Raw genomic sequence first — 5,260 nt, forward strand, 5'->3', positions numbered from 1 at the left:
TTCCTATGAGCATAAGGTTTTCTTTTTAACCCACCCCCCCCGCTTTTTTTTTCCATTTTACTTCTCTGGTATTCCCTGGATTGATCTTCCAGTTAGCAATGACTGCGTACTTTAGGAACAGGGCATGAATCCTGCATGGGAAGGACACTTGAGTCCATATCTTTACACCATGGGTTCTGTTTGCATCTTGGGCCCACAACACTGGAGCTGCCAACCAGGGACTGAATCCTGTGAAACACGAGCCAACATATCTTTCTTGCCTCGAGTTATTTTTCTTACACTATTAACAACAAGGCTTTATCACAGAAGGGCAACATGAGCTCTTGTCAGTTGAATGCTTGGCTCATGACAACCCACTCGGGCCACCCCTGCACGCTTCAGCAACATTCCCGCACAGGGCCTCTGTGTCCTTGTTCTGACAGGGCCTCACCATGCAGGGGAGCTTGCAGAGGTGGGAGCTCGGTGCAGCCAGGCCTTGGGGCCTCAGAGCAGGAAGAGCAGGGTCAGCTCTGGTGCTTTCACTGTTGGGAGGGAAATGATTCAGACACAGCAGCATTCACAGGACAGCGTCCCTCTCCCTCTGGAATTCACAGGAAAGAAGATAACAAAACACGTTCCCGGAACCCATGGAACCCACAAAGAGGAGGGCCTAGAACTTGCAGAACAAGGGACAGAACTGCGTCAGGGCCACCTGTGTCCTCCGATCCTGGTGTCCCCACCAGGCCTTGGTACCAAGGACAGGACACTCAATTTTCAGACCATTTCCTTATCTATCGGGTGGAAAATTGAAGCCTATGGTGAGGCTTCAGTTTGACAATAAGTGATGAATAAACAGTTCTAACTCACTGATTTATTAACTCATTTAGCACATGTATTAAAGAATTGCAGTGGAATAAATTTGAAAAACTTGTTAAACTTCAGGACTTCTGGGACATTTGTGATTATTCCCACCAGTACAGGGTGTGGGTTAAGGAGGAGAGGGAAGCCTTTGCCTTTGGGGAGTCCTTTGGGGAGTCCTTTAGACTCGGCTTTCCAGCACAGATCATCGGAGGGCAGAACTGAGGCAGCAGCCAGTGGTGCTCCCAGCACCCACAGGCAGGGCCAGCCCAGGGCCCTGAGGAGGCGGCACTGCCCTGTGACTGAGCCCGGAGCAGCACACTGACCAACTCACAGCTCCATGAGTCTTTGGCATCTGTAAGTTGGATAAACATCTCCTCTGGGGTTTGGAAGGAGCTCAGAATCTAAAAACGTCCCCCACATCTCTGTCGTGAGATCACAACCTGTCAGTGCAGCGGGCGGGCGGGATGTCCTGCACATCCCTGAGTGCTCTCTGCCCACGAGGCACTGTGGCTGGCCCTTCCCAGGGGGGCAGAGCTGAGGAGGGGCCAGACTAGTCCTGAGGGTCCCTCGAACCCATACCCACAGTGAGGCCCCTGCCCCGCGTGTACCAAGCTTAGGAGAGCTGCGGCCACTCCTCCCCGCTGCTCGGGTTTGACTCCCTTTCCAACAGCTGCGCTCCTCTGGACTCGGCGCATCACCAGGAGCAGACAGAGGCGCTACATCTCTTGTCTCGGTTCGCAACCCACACACAGCGAGGCTGAAGCAAAGTGTCGAAGAGCAGAGGGTTTCTAAAAAGGCGGCAGCCGGGCAGGGGAAGCCGAAAGCAAGGCCAGAGCCTTCCGGTAGCTGTATCCCTGGAGAGGCTCAGCTTGGAAAACAGCGTCTGGCCTTTGCTTTTTCTGTTCCAGGTTTCTACACAGGAAGGAGGGGGTGTGACGCGCTCAGGGCCAGGTGGGGAGGGGGGAACCTTCGTCCCAACCCTGGGGAGGTTGGAGGGTTAGGGTTGAACACATCCCCTCCCAGGACTGTCAGGGAGGCCACACCACGTGTCTGCTCGAAGTGTCCTCTGCACAGTGGCTCTGGGCACTGGTCACCATTGAGGCCAACAGATGTGTGGGGTGGATCCCATCGCAACCTCGTGGGAGAGCAAGGAAGAGCAGGACAGAAGCACGGAGGCCCCAGGAACACGTGCTGGGGGACACCAACGGGCTGTGGGCGCCAAGCTGCGGACCAAGTCTGCAACCCTCATGGGGAAGGCGACAGAGTGAAGCTCGCAGGGCACCCACAGGAGCACAAAGGGAGGGCCTGGGGCTGTCACCCTGCCAGGACTCTGGAAGTACACTTGGGGACAGACCCAAGACCGGAGCAAGGTGGCCCTGGCCCCGCCTTGAGGCCACAGCGGGGGCCCGGGGTGGGGCTTCCTTCCTCCCGGGGCCGGCTGGTCCTTCTGCCTTCTGTGCTGAGATCTGCTCTGCAGGGCCAGGCTAGGGAGGGCAGCAGCCGCCCCAGCAGCTGAAACCCATCGGCGCTGGCGCTGCTTCTGATGGCAGCTGCTTCCTGTGCTGTAGCCATGCTCAGGGCCAAAGCCTGGTCACCTGTGGCCTCCACATCCCCCAGAGCCACAGGGCCGTGAGCTGAAGTTCAGGAAAGGCCAGCTCGGCCCCGCTGCGCCTGTTGCATCAGGTCGCCAGACAACTGGTGACAACAGAAATGGGGCTTGGGCTGCTGCCTACAGAAGCTGGCTGCGCTCTTGACCAGCTGCTGCCGAGACCTTGGCTCGGGCTGCACCACTGCACGAGGGAACAGCGGCCAGCACGGTCACATTGGTGTGTGATGTGCAGGCAGCGCTTACCACTGAGTGCTCCCCAAGGCTCCTCGGTTCACTCCTCAGCCCTGGGTGCAGAGTGCTCTGACAGGATTTGCCTCTGACTTCAGTCCTGAGAGACATGGTGGCCACAGAAAAGCCAAGACTTTGGCACTGCCAGGAAGCTAGCTTCACAGGAGGCTGAGGCAGGATGGTCTAGGAGCCCTCACTGGGTAGTGAGGCAGCACTTTGTCCTCTGCTAGTAGCACCCGGGTCCCTCAAACATAATGGCGCATCAAAGTGAGGCAAAGACTGTTTGTAAGATGCTGACCCAAAACAGAATTTTTTGGATTTTTGAGACAGGGCCATGCTGTTTAGCCCAGGCTGGCCTTGAACTTGAGGTGATCCTTCTGCCTCAGCCTCCCAAATGCTGGGATTACAGGTGCGCCCCCCCACACCTGGGTAGAATTTAACTTTCTCTTAGAAATGCACAGCCCCTGCATGCATTTGAACCCAAAAGAAAAGGCAGCCCGTGGGCCAGGCCAGTGGCTGATGAGGAGAGGCAGTGCCCTCCCCTCAGGCCCAGGATGTTTGGCACCTGCCTGGCTCTGCGGACTGGCCCAGGGCTGGTGCTGCCCGTGGTCGAGTGAGAAAATGTCCGGGAGAAATTGCTTGGGACCTGCTCTGAGGACAGGGTGCTGGGACATGGCCCGGGGCGGCGTGTGAAGGTCACTTCGGGGGTACTGGGTTCAGGGGGGGCGGTGGCCTCTCTGCCAAGCCATCTGGGGAGCTGAAGGCCCTGGCACCCTCCCCCGCAGGCCAGAAGAGCCAGCGGGAGGACGCCTGAGTCTTGCCTGTCCCCTGCCCTCCTGGAGTCCCAGTCTTCTAGGAGCCTAGGACCCGGGCGGTGGCTCCTCCAGGCACCAGGACCTGCTGTGCTGCTGCTTCGGGAGCAGCCGGCTGGTGCTCGGGGCTGGCGCAGGCTGAGTCCCAGCCCTGTCAGCGGGCAGCACCCCCAGGGCGAGCTCCAGAGCCACTTAGGTCTCAGTGACATGGCTAGGAATGAACACCAAGTGCCGTGGGGAGGGGCCCGCGCCCCAGACCCTCCGCGGGCGCTGCCCCGCGACACAGTGCCGGCCCTGGGCTCCCAGGGCACACGGCCCGTGCCTGGACCCACAGGGGTGGGTCCCTGGGTGTCGGGCCCTCTGGGTCCCGCCGCGGAGGCCCAGGGCACACAGCGAGGGCAGCGCAGCAGCCCCCCGGGGGCCGGGGGCCAGCCTTGAGGGCCTTTCCTGCACTGCCTCGTCCTGCCCCCCACCCCACCCCCGGCCTGTCCTCTCCTGGCCGCGTGAGCCGCCTCCTCCTCCCCTGTGAGGGGCGCCCGGGGAGGCGGTCGTGTTCCCGCCCTGCTGCTTCTCCCTCGCTCCGGACTGCACAAGCCCCAGCCGGCCCGCCTGGGACGCCCCGCACCCATCTTGGGGCCGAGCCTGCTGCTTGGCCTGAACTTTGCCGGGAATGTGACCGAAACGGGGCGGCACGCGCGTGCTCACCGTCCCCAAGGATGACGGGCTGGGGGCCGCCCTGTCCACGCAGCATCCGCAGGGCCTCCCGCGCCAGCGCTGGGTGTTTCTGGGAGGGACAGCGACGCGACGGCCGCGGAGCTTCTTCCGGGGCGCGTTCCCGGGCTGGGCACTTCAGGCCCCCAGACAGCGGTGACCCCAGCTGCAGAGTGGACGCGAGGGCAGCGCCCCACCCGAATGAATGCCTGCTGCAAGGGCAGGAAGGGGCTCAGCACCACTTGCGACTCCAGCGAACCCCGGGGTTGAGCGTGGGAACGCCGTCACTGTCCCCTCGGAGAACCCAGGACCCCGGGAGGAGCAGGGCAGGGCCCAGGTCACAGGAAACGAGCTTGAGTCTGACGCGCAGCGCCTGCGAGATGCCACACACGGCGGTGTGGGACCAGGCAGGAGCGGAGCTCGCCGGTGGCTGGAGCCTGAGTGTCCCCTGGCCGCCCCGTGTGAAGGTGGTGCCCCCACTGCCTCTTGGAGGGAGGTGGGGCCTGCGGGTCGGAGGGGTGGGGGCTGCCCTGCAAGGGCCGGAGTTGCCTGGCCTCAGACTGCCACCCGCAAACTGCGAGACCCGAGAACCCCCCGACGCTGCCATCTAGGGATTGGCGACAGTGGCGAGCACAGGGCGCTGCTGACAGGTGGTGCAGCACTCGGGGCTCATCCAGCGCATGTCCGGGCCCCAGGGACACGGAGCGAGACAAGGATCCTGGCCCCACAGGTGAGGACATTGCAGGTGGCCTTAGGGAGGCGCAGCAGGAGCACAGCTGGAGGGTAAACCGAGGGCCCAGGGTGGGGTGGGGTCTGAGCCAGGGAAAGGAGCTGCCCCCGTGCTCCGCTTGGGCCTCCACCACTGGCACCAGCAAGGAGCAGGTCCAGGGTCCCATGGGGTTAAGGCCTGGGAGGCTGCAGGGGAGCCTGCAGGGATGGGGGACAGGCCGGGGACCACGGGCCTCACCAGCCTGCACCAAGGCCAGCAGGACTGCAGCACGAGGGTAAAATCCTGCCTTCCACTCTCCTGGACCAGTCAGAGCCTCCTGTGCTGAGTCCT

Source organism: Heterocephalus glaber, unplaced genomic scaffold (assembly GCF_053883595.1).
Source record: "Heterocephalus glaber isolate CG9 unplaced genomic scaffold, H.glaber_assembly_v1.0 deba00001067, whole genome shotgun sequence".
NCBI lineage: Eukaryota > Metazoa > Chordata > Mammalia > Rodentia > Bathyergidae > Heterocephalus > Heterocephalus glaber.